Source organism: Schistocerca serialis, chromosome 1, assembly GCF_023864345.2.
Source record: "Schistocerca serialis cubense isolate TAMUIC-IGC-003099 chromosome 1, iqSchSeri2.2, whole genome shotgun sequence".
NCBI classification, from domain to species: domain Eukaryota; kingdom Metazoa; phylum Arthropoda; class Insecta; order Orthoptera; family Acrididae; genus Schistocerca; species Schistocerca serialis.
Window position 1 is genome coordinate 828,759,687 of NC_064638.1, and position 12,450 is coordinate 828,772,136.

The window sequence follows — 12,450 nt, forward strand, 5'->3', positions numbered from 1 at the left end:
ACCAGCAGGACAATGCATGCAATGTGTCACACAGCTAGCAGTGTACGTGCATTAAAAATAGTTCAAATTGTTCTAAGCACTATGGAACTTAACATCTGAGATCATCGGTCCCCTAGACTTAGAACTACTTAAACCTAACTAACCTCTCAATGTTCTCAATGGAGAGACGTCTACAGACGTTAAAGTAACCTCTGGCGAGCCACAGGGATGTGTTGCGGGACCATTGCTTTTCACAATATATATAAATGACCTAGTAGATAGTGTCGGAAGTTCCATGCGGCTTTTAGCGGATGATGCTGTAGTATACAGAGAAGTTGCAGCATTAGAAAATTGCAACGAAATGCAGGAAGATCTGCAGCGGATAGGCACTTGGTACAGGGAGTGGTAACTGACCCTTAACATAGACAAATGTAATGTACTGGGAATACACAAAAAGAAGGATCATTTATTGTATGATTATATAATAGCGGAACAAACACTGGTAGCAGTTACTTCCGTAAAAGATCTGGGAGTATGTGTACGGAACGATTTGAAGTGGAATGATCATATAAAAAGGCGTGTGCCAGGTTGAGATTCAGAGGGAGAGTCCTTAGAAAATGTAGGACATCAACAAAGGAGATGGCTTACAAAACAGTCATTCGAACTATACTGCTCACCAGTGTGGGATGCGTACCAGGTCGGGTTGACAGAGGAGATAGAGAAGATCCAAAGAAGAGCGGCGCGTTTCGTCACAGGGTTATTTGGTAAGCGTGATAGCGTTATGGAGACGTTTAGCAAACTCAAGTGGCAGACTCTGCAAGAGAGGCGCTCTGGATCACAGTGTAGCTTGCTGTCCAGGTTTAGAGAGGGTGCGTTTCTAGATGAGGTATCGAATATATTGCTTCCCCCTGCTTATACCTCCCGAGGAGATCACGAATGTAAAATTAGAGAGATTCGAGCACGCACGGACGCTTTCCGGCAGTCGTTCTTCCGCGAACCATACGCGACTGGAACAGGAAAGGGAGGTAATGACAGTGGCAGGTAAAGTGCCTTGCGGAGTATAAATGTAGATGTCGATGTAACCAAAGGACACCACTCACATCAACACCCGAGGCAGGATTCGAACCTGCGACCGTAGCAGCAGCGGGGCTCCGGACTGAAGCCCCTAGAACCGCTCGGCCATAGCGCCCGAGTGTACGTGCGTGGTTCGTACAGCACCAGCATGAGCTTACCGCACTCACCTGGCCACCAACTCCACCGATTTAAACCCAGTCCGGACTCTGTAGGACCACCTAAATTGGGCTGTTCGCACCATGGATCCTCAGCCGAGTCCAGTCACGCCGCTGCTATCGGCATGGCACCACGTCCCTGTTGGTACCTTCCAGAACCTCACTGACTCTCTTCCTACATGTCTTGCAGCAGTCCGCGCTGAAAAGGTGGTTATTTAGCTCTTTCACAGGTGGTCACGTTAATGTGACTGGACAGTGTATATGTGTTAGCAACGTACCGGCGCGACCTCTTCGAGGATGTTCGCATAGAAACTGTAATTAGTGATGCAGTTGCAACAACTGTCGTCACTCAAGTACATATGGTGTGCTGCAGGGGACTGTAATGGTGACCACTGCTGGTCGGTATAGATTAATGACTTATCAGATGGTATTTTTGCTTCTCAGGCTCTGCAGATGATGCACTTATCTATGAAGAAATTCTGTTGGACAAAAATTGCAATGTTATCAAGCTACATATCTATAAAACATCAGCCTCATACAGAGATTTGCAACTATCGCCTAATACACTGAGACGGAAAGCTGTGTCCTTCACGAAACCTGAAAATCGATGAGTGAGATATGTCATTCCAGAATTAAGGAAAAGAAGAAGCAAGATTAGGTGTAACTGTGCATTCAGCTACGAAGTCTTTAAAGACGGAAGAGGAGTTCGGACCGAGCACGAAAATTGGCTGCACTCTTTCAAAGAATCGGCCATAAGTTGAAAGGTTCCCTTTGGAAAATTTTAAATGACTGTGCTGGTAAACCTCTACGATATTTGATTTTCAAACAGCTGAGCAGAACTGAACGTACTCAGACATTTCTCTCTCTACTTATTCTGATCAACACTAAACTGACACACAATATTTTTAGCACAAAGCAATCTGACTTCAATAATCCCTACAAAATAATGGCCCTGACTAACAATAACCTATATATAACCTATATACCTTTCATAAACCACTTACCTCACAGAAATCTTCGTTACTCGAACTACTGCATTACAGCGAGCGCCAATACTGCCAGCTAAATAAAAGATTCTAACTACTGATAGGCATAGTTAGCAAATGAAAGATTTTGTTAGAGAACAAACAATGTATTTACCTTAATAATGTTCAAAAGTTATATATATATATATATATATATATATATATATATATATATATATATATATATATATATATATATATATATACACTCCTGGAAATGGAAAAAAGAACACATTGACACCGGTGTGACAGACCCACCATACTTGCTCCGGACACTGCGAGAGGGCTGTACAAGCAATGATCACACGCACGGCACAGCGGACACACCAGGAACCGCGGTGTTGGCCGTCGAATGGCGCTAGCTGCGCAGCATTTGTGCACCGCCGCCGTCAGTGTCAGCCAGTTTGCCGTGGCATACGGAGCTCCATCGCAGTCTTTAACACTGGTAGCATGCCGCGACAGCGTGGACGTGAACCGTATGTGCAGTTGACGGACTTTGAGCGAGGGCGTATAGTGGGCATACGGGAGGCCGGGTGGACGTACCGCCGAATTGCTCAACACGTGGGGCGTGAGGTCTCCACAGTACATCGATGTTGTCGCCAGTGGTCGGCGGAAGGTGCACGTGCCCGTCGACCTGGGACCGGACCGCAGCGACGCACGGATGCACGCCAAGACCGTAGGATCCTACGCAGTGCCGTAGGGGACCGCACCGCCACTTCCCAGCAAATTAGGGACACTGGGGTATCGGCGAGGACCATTCGCAACCGTCTCCATGAAGCTGGGCTACGGTCCCGCACACCGTTAGGCCGTCTTCCGCTCACGCCCCAACATCGTACAGCCCGCCTCCAGTGGTGTCGCGACAGGCGTGAATGGAGGGACGAATGGAGACGTGTCTTCAGCGATGAGAGTGGCTTCTGCCTTGGTGCCAATGATGGTCGTATGCGTGTTTGGCGCCGTGCAGGTGAGCGCCACAATCAGGACTGCATACGACCGAGGCACACAGGGCCAACACCCGGCATCATGGTGTGGGGAACGATCTCCTACACTGGCCGTACACCACTGGTGATCGTCGAGGGGACACTGAATAGTGCACGGTACATCCAAACCGTCATCGAACCCATCGTTCTACCATTCCTAGACCGGCAAGGGAACTTGCTGTTCCAACAGGACAATGCACGTCCGCATGTATCCCGTGCCACCCAACGTGCTCTAGAAGGTGTAAGTCAACTACCCTGGCCAGCAAGATCTCCGGATCTGTCCCCCATTGAGCATGTTTGGGACTGGATGAAGCGTCGTCTCACGCGGTCTGCACGTCCAGCACGAACGCTGGTCCAACTGAGGCGCCAGGTGGAAATGGCATGGCAAGCCGTTCCACAGGACTACATCCAGCATCTCTACGATCGTCTCCATGGGAGAATAGCAGCCTGCATTGCTGCGAAAGGTGGATATACACTGTACTAGTGCCGACATTGTGCATGCTCTGTTGCCTGTGTCTATGTGCCTGTGGGTCTGTCAGTGTGATCATGTGATGTATCTGACCCCAGGAATGTGTCAATAACGTTTCCCCTTCCTGGGACAATGAATTCACGGTGTTCTTATTTCAATTTCCAGGAGTGTATATATATATATATATACATAATCATTTCATGATATCCAGTATTAAAAATTTACTCTTTCTAATGGACACACGTCCACATCGTCCGCTCTCAAAATTCTGCCATCTCTCTCCCCACATCCACCACTGCTGGCGGCTCACCTCCAACTGCGCAACGCTACGCGCTGTTCACATACAAGTGACCAACACTACAATAGCAAATATTCCAACAATGCAAATCAGCCACAGACTGCACACAGCACAGTCAGTGGTTTTCATACAGAGCGCTACATGGCGTTATCAACATAAAAACCTAAACAGCCTACTTAGAAAGTGACTTAGGATAATAATGGAAAATCTAAATTGGTATGGTCGGAGGGGCATTTGAATCGCTGTTCTCCTGAATATGAGTCCAGAGTTTTGCAGCTGCGCCTCCTCGCTCTGTAATGCTTATAGATATAAAGTGGAATGACCGGATAGACTCACCTGTGGGTAAAGAAAATGGCCGGTTAAGATTCACTTGTAGGATACAGCGAAACTGCATTTCCCCTACAAAACAGGCAAAATACATGTAAGGTCTATATTTGAATACTGTTCAAATGTATGAGACCCACATCTAGTCGAACTAACTGAGAATATCGATCATACACAAACGGGAGGTGCGACTGGCAAGAACGTGTAACATAAATAAAGAAAAATCTTAAATTACATAAACTCGGTAAGAGGCGCTGAACAGCTTCCTAAAAGCTGGTAAGAAAACTTTAAAAACAGTCTTTTAAGGTTCATTTCAGTACATGTGATTGTGTTAAGGGTTGCTATGTTCAGCTACATTGTATCACTTTTATGTCTAACTTTTGACTACATGACAAAATCAACCAAGAGACGTTTGAAGAAGAAGATAAAAGAAACTTTAAAGTTACATCAGGTTCTAACAGCTAAAAATTACAAAACTGAAAAATGCAGTTTATAAACAGAAAATGGGAAAATATTAATACAGTAAAAAATTTAATGAGGAACCGATTCATATGATCTTCGAGGCAAAATTTCGATAAATGGAGGTTGAGAAACTAATTTAACAGCATTTCATGGCGTTAGCTACATCTGGAGATAAATCAACACACTCCAAATAACATTTTTTTTCTCTCTGTGACAGATACTTTTTTCTGAACATTTCAGTAGTAAATAGACTCTGGTTTCTAAGAAAAGTGTTCTAAAAGAAGTTTGAAATAATTTAATTACATCTTCCAAAGATGTTTTCAATGTTATCAGCTCTCTCAAAACTAAATGTTCAAATTCATATTATGACTTCTGCAGCAAAATATTCAAACTTTATTTGACTGGCCTTATAAAATATTAATTTAGTTACGTAATGGCAAAATACGGAAATTCGTCCTATTTTGTAGGTTATAGACATACAGATATAAAAATTAACACCAGTCGTCTTACTTCAAGGGCAGCTAATAAATTTTTGAAAACCTCAGCAGATGGTTCAAAATATATGGATTAATTTTAAATATTGACAAGACAGAAAATTCAGATTAGTACATCTCATAGAACTCTACAACCCACTGAAATAGTTTTCTCAGCGAGTAGGATACAAGAAGAAGAGAGTGTTAACTTTTTGGGACTGCATCCAGAGCACTTCCTGGTGTTACTAGAGGCTTTCCCTACGGACAGGTTCTTCAAATGATTCTCGGATGGAACGTCGGATATTATGAAATCCGTGCATGCATGATTGCTGACTAGCAGGCAGTGTGGACACTGGTTCATGGTCACTACCTAGTAGTGACTGACAAAGCTTTGAAGTACATTGTTCACGAATAGATGTCGTGTTTACTTAAAACTTATAACATCCACGATAACTATTAATAAAGCTTACAAAAATACCACAGCATTGCAACTGCATTAACCAAAGTGACTGACGCAGCCAAACATGCTATGGGCAGACGTGAAGCGACCATTTTAATACTGCGTGATTTCAGAAAGCCTTAACGTGCTCTTGATTTCGATATATTACTTATTAAAATGAATCAGCTGAATTTCCCAAACTGCGCTATATATGTGACTCAAAAAAAAAAGATGTCTGTGTCTATAAGTCAGAGACGTCATCAGGAAAACATGTCGGCTCTGGAATACAGCAGGGTTCAGTCCTTGAACCACTGCTTTTCTTTTTACGTGTCAGTGACGTTTCATCTGTGCTTCACTCTAGTAACTTCGACTTATATATGGACAATATTCATTTGCATCAAAGCTACAGCCCTGCGAAAATTGCTGCTGGCGATTCATATGACTGATGACCTTTGTTCAGTATCACGGGGTGGACAAAATTTGGGTTTAAACTAAGCCCTAAACAGTTTGACGTCTTCCTCATTAACACACGAGAAGTTGAACGGCTGGCATTTTCATGAAACAGTTCTTCCAGTACTTCTTAATAGTGTTCAATCACCGTTTCAGAAAAAAATTAAAAAACCCATAGTCATGTATCAGCGTTCAAATTACGAAGAACAAATTACTGCAGCATGCAGGAGATCTCTCTCTCGTGTCTACATGAAATCCAGAAATTTAGAAAAAAAAAATTAAACAAAAATTAGTCCAGTCTTTAGTCTTGCCTGATCTTTATTGTTGTGGTGATGTTCAACACGGCACAAATAGCGGAGAGACGACTCGAGCAGACACGCTCTGAATATTTCACTGTTTATTTGAGTGGCACTCTAAGTACTAGCGTCACATATTAAACACGTATCATTGTGCCACAACTGCAACACCAGAGCGGATACGGCGAGCATTTTAGCTGTACTACTGTGTAACACTAAATCTTTCTCAGTCTCTCTCATTTTCAGCCATACGACTGTGGAACAAATTACACTACTGGCCATTAAAATTGCTACACCACGAAGATGACGAGCTACAGACGTAAAAGTTAACCGACAGGAAGAAGATGCTGTGATATGCAAATCATTAGCTTTTCAGAGCATTCGCACAAGGTTGGCCCCGGTGGCGACACCTACAACGTGCTGACATGAGGAAAGTTTCCAACCGATTACTCATACACAAACAGCAGTTGATCGGCGTTGCCTGGTGAAACATTGTTGTCATGCCTCGTGTAAGGAGGAGAAATGCGTACCATCACGTTTCCGACTGTAGCCTATCGCGATTGCGGTTTATCGTATCACGACATTGCTGCTCGCGATGGTCGAGATCCAATGACTGTTAGCAGAATATGGAATGTTGGGTTCATGAGGGTAATACGGAACGCCGTGCTGGATCCCAACGGCCTCATATCACTAGAAGTCGAGATGAAAGGCATCTTATCCGCATGGCTGTAACGGATCGTGGAGCCACGTCTCGATCCCTGAGTCAACAGATGGGGACGTTTGCGAGACAACCATCTGCACGAACAGTTCGACGACGTTTGCAGCAGCATGGACTATCAGCTCGGAGACCATGGCTGCAGTTACCCTTTACGCTGCATCACAGACAGGAGCGTTTGCTATGGTGTACTCAACGACGAATTTGGGTGCACGAATGGCAAAACGTCATGTTTTCGGATGAATCCAGGTTCTGTTTACAGCATCATAGTGGTCGCATCCGTGTTTGACGACATCGCGGTGAACGCACATTGGAAGCGTGTATTCGTCATCGCCATACTGGCTTATCATCCGGCGTGATGGTATGGGGTGCCATTGGTTACAAGTCTCGGTCACCTCTTGTTCGCATTGACGGCACTTTGAGCAGTGGATATTACATTTCAGATGTGTTACGACCCATGGCTCTGCCCTTCATTCGATCCCTACGAAACCCTACATTTCGGCAGGATAATGCACGACCGCATGTTGCAGGTCTTGCACGGGCCTTTCTGGATAGAGAAAATGTTCGACTGCTGCCCTGGCCAGCACATTCTCCAGATCTCTCACCAATTGAAAACGTCTGGTCAATGGTGGCCGAGCAACTGGCTTATCACAATACGCCAGTCACTACTCTTGATGAACTGTGGAATCCTGTTGAAGCTGCATGGGCAGCTGTACCTGTACAGGCCATCCAAGCTCTGTTTGACTCAATGTCCAGGCGTATCAAGGCCGTTATTACGGCCAGAGCTGGTTGTTCTGGGTACTGATTCCTCAGGATGTATGCACCCAAATTGCGTGAAAATGTCAGTTCTAGTATAAATTATTTGTCCAATGAATACCAGTTTATCATCCACATTTCTGCTTGGTGTAGCAATTTTAATGGCCAGTAGTGTACACTGTAATCGCCATCTTACCTAACCTGCACTTAGGAAAAGCTTAAAACGTTATCTTTTATTATCGACGAAGCTTCCTTGCCGGCATATCCCAGCCGTTTTCTTTCAGTCCAGCACGGAACCAGGATTTGTCACATTGGAAACTACTAGTGCTTTTTTCATGCGTTTCACTTTGTTTTCTTCTTTCCATTTCATTTCTCGCCCAGACGAACTCTAGCTGAAGTTTAATTACTTCTGTACTGTTGCCCCACGTCTTTATTCGATGTCACTACTCACACCGAGGCGAACATAACGAGCAAATTGTCTAATATAATATCGGTAAGACTACCATATCTTAAATTCCTTACATTGATTATTATACGTATCATTATTAATTTTGTGGTCATTACCATTACATACAGCGTGAGAAAATGGGAGATACCCAGAAGACATGCACAGATCGAGCTGTAAATCTGTTCACGTACTCAACATCGGCAGGCTACGTAAATTATCAGATTTGCAATTCTCTATTACAGTTACAACGGCTGTACGAGTGTATTATGTTGTTCGTGTAACCTGGCTTGGTAGGGTGTATAAGGGGCGTGAACAGCGTCAGATGTTGAGTGGTCACTGAGAACGACAGGGAGATGTCGCGTACACGAATGAGGCAGCGTTATCAGCACCTGACAGAGTTTGGATGGGTTTCCATTTGGCCAGGGGGTTAAATCGTGGAATATCCAGATTTGTATAGAATTCGGGTGTGACAGTGGTCCGATGTTGGACTGCATGGGGAAATGAGGGTAGGATTACCCCTCGTCAAGGTTCCGTCCGACCACGTGTAGACACAACAAGGGAGGATCGCCGTTTTGAACACCAAGCATATTGTTACCCCTTCACATCTGCGCCTGCTATCCGGGAACAGCAACACTCTGCGTCATCTCACACCATTAATTGCAGACTAGGAACAGCCGGGCATTGAATTACCGTTCCATGCGCAGGCTGCGGTTAACACAATGCAAACAGCTTCGTTTGGAGTGGTGTCGTGAGGATTGCTGATGAGTGGCAGCGACGAACCGCAGTTCAGCGCTATGGTCGGCGAGAATAGTGGCGAGCTGGGGAGAGGCGCCATTCTTCCAATGTTTGGAAAGACACAGCAGTATTACGATTAGCGTCATAGTGTGGGGAGCCATCGGGTACGACTTCTGGCCAGAGCTGAAATGACAGGCAATCCTGTCGTCACAACAGTACGTCACGGACATCCTGTGTCTTGATGCGCTTCCTATTATGCAACATTATCATAGTGCCATTTTGCAACAGGGTGTTGTTCGTCCACGCATGGTTCGTGTCTCTGTGAATTGTCTACCTGATAACATATGTTTTTGAGTGGGTCCGCCTATAGCAGACCACAATTTTGTTTTTTGTCCCAGACATATTTCACTGCAGTTGCAGCATCATCAGTGTTTTTTTTATTGATATGGCTGCTAAATATAAGGAATGTTCTTTACTGTTTAAATAGATACAAATATTAGTTTATAAATCGTAATTACACGTTTACGTGCTCATCACAAGCCTACAATTATTATTTAGAAACTAATATTTGTATGTATTTAAACAGTAAAGAAGATTCCTTATGTTTAACAGCCATAACAATAAAAAAACATTGATGATGCTGCAACTGCAGCGAAACATGTCTGGGACAAAAAATAAAATTGTGCTTTGCTAAAGGCTGACCCCACTGAAAAACATATGTTATTGTTAAAGTAAACACAGACAAAAAGCTTCAACATCAAGATGATTGTCTGCCTAATGTTGAGGCACTACCGTGCCCAGTAAGATCCCCAGCTATCTCCAACACAACATACGAGGGATCAGCTCAGACGTCCCAGTGCCAATATCCAGGACATTAAGGACCGTTAACATTAGTTGCCTCAGTAGAGGATACAACGGTTTTATGACACCGTTCCGAACCGCACCCTGGCCAGAGGAAGTGCATCTCACTGGTTTAAAATGGTTCAAATGGCTCTGAGCACTATGCGACTTAACTTCTGAGGTCATCAGTCGTCTAGAACTTAGAACTACTGAAACCTAACTAACCTAAGGACATCACACACATCCATGCCCGAGGCAGGATTCGAACCTGCGACCGTAGCGATCGCTCGGTTCCAGACTCTAGCGCCCAGAACCCGAAAGGCCACTCATCTTACTGGTAAATAGTTTAATAGTGACAAGTTTCTTGTAAATTTGGCGCAATTTTGTCATCACTGAAATAACGTCACATACATTTCAATCCGTGCTGTTTGATTTCGATTGCTTCTCACTTTCTGGTTGATTTTTTATTTATTTATTTATTTTACAATTCTCCTGCAGCGTACTAATTGCAGTGTTGACTCATTAAGGATGTCTAGTTAGATGTAAGACAGAATAAACGAATAAATAAAAAAAGTAAATAAATTTAAAATAGCAGCCTTGTTGAAACAGCATCGTTGGTTACATTTACTGAAGCTGTGGTGCCCATGCCGAGAAAGGTAAGAGCAAGAAATGTATCCCACTCACTAGAGTACACGGGCTCCGTTGCTCCAGGTGCCTCAATACTGCTTTTAGGTCGTCTTCAACAGCGCAGATGACTACGACGGACGTGGAAAAAGTATTGAATCCTGTTCGTTGAAAATTACTGTCGGATTAGAATTTTGTTGACCGAGGTAATCCGGGGGAGAAAAGGTTTGCAAACTCATGACACAGATCATCAAGGACCTGAACATACTATTTTGATTACCCTATTGACATATTCATTTATTGAGATTCAAAATAATCAAATACGCCTAATCCAAACTTATTTACAGACATTTGGAATGAAAATACTAAGAATAATAACATGTGAACAATTCTTCTGTACGACACCCCACACGAATATTTTGCCTTGGAGATCGGTCGATCACTCTACCTTAACTAACGCCGTTGCATTATTGTAAACACAACTTAGACGAATGAATATTAGAGAAATTCACGAACTTATGTAGAACAAATAAAGTTTTTGTGGTGTCACCGCCAGACACCACACTTGCTAGGTGGTAGCCTTTAAATCGGCCGCGGTCCGGTAGTATACGTCGGACCCGCGTGTCGCCACTACCAGTGATTGCAGACCGAGCGCCGCTACACGGCAGGTCTAGTCTAGAGAGACGACAGTTTAGCATAGCCTTCAGCTACGTCATTTGCTACGACCTAGCAAGGCGCCATTATCATTTGCTATTTATCTTGTGATGCATGTACCGTCAGACCGATGTTCACCAATTATGGATTAAAGTTAAGTATTCCACAGCTACGTCCTGTTTTTGCTAGTTCATTTCCGTGTCCTGTTCCAGACCTCACGCCAGCCTGCGTGAGCTTAAACGCGTGCCATTCGGCTACCCGTCATTGTGGATTGGCTGTCTTGCCAGTCCACAACAGTTTTACTCTGCAAAACGATCACTAACTTTTTCATCTTGCCTGTTTCCGAGCTCAGCGTGATCGTGACGCAGCCTGCAGCTGGTGTATTGTTGGTGGACGACGCACAATGGCGTGTAGGGCGGCTGCGGCAGACACTGAGGAGGAGGCCTATCTCTGTGGCACTTTCTGCTGTATCGATGAAAACCGGGTTTAACAATCCTCGACAGACAGAACATCAGCAGATAATACAATTGCACGACAAGCAACAGCAGCCAGACGCGATCTCTGCGACACAGTGGCAAGCACCTGAGTGAACCTGCCACTTGCAGGGCCGGCCCTTAATGTCGCGCTGGGTCTCGCAAGACCCTGTGGTCTTGGCACATCGACAGGCCGAGCGGGACGTAGTTGAGGGTCTCGCTAATGGCTACGGACGCAACACGTCTGACGGTGTGGTCGATTATACCTCAGAATCGAATCGGGATGTAATTATCAGCACCACAAATTTCCCCTCGTTGCTCTTTCCAGAACCAAGTTAAAGGTTTATGTTTACAGACATGCTGCTTCTTTGTCTCTTCTTTTGGTGAGGGTGTTTATCAGATTTTTTTCCTCGACTAATTCTTCTACTCTTAAATGGTTCAAATCGCTCTGAGCACTATGGGGCTTAACTTCTGAGGTCATCAGTCCCCTAGAACTTAGAACTACTTAAACCTATCTAACCTAAAGACATCACACATATCCATGCCCGAGGCAGGATTCGAACCTGCAACCGTTGCGGTAGCGCGGTTCCAGACTGTAGCGCCTAGAACCGCTCGGCCTCTCCGGCCGGCCTTCTACTCTTACTCGTACTCAGCCCGCATTATATATTTTTCTTACACCGTTGAGTAGTGCGCCATTTCTGGTGTTTGCAAACTCTTCCGGTTCTCCAGTGGTCTGCGCATCGTCTCCTTACGGTATTGCGTGCCATTTCAGTACCACTTTCAT

General features: G+C 44.5%; 1 protein-coding gene across 1 annotated transcript in view; it reads left to right on the forward strand.

The window, feature by feature from the left end:
• Positions 1-12,450, forward strand: part of LOC126458302 (glutamate-gated chloride channel-like) — a 233,787-nt gene that overhangs the window by 60,826 nt on the left and 160,511 nt on the right. The gene's annotated exons all lie outside the window — the stretch shown is intronic.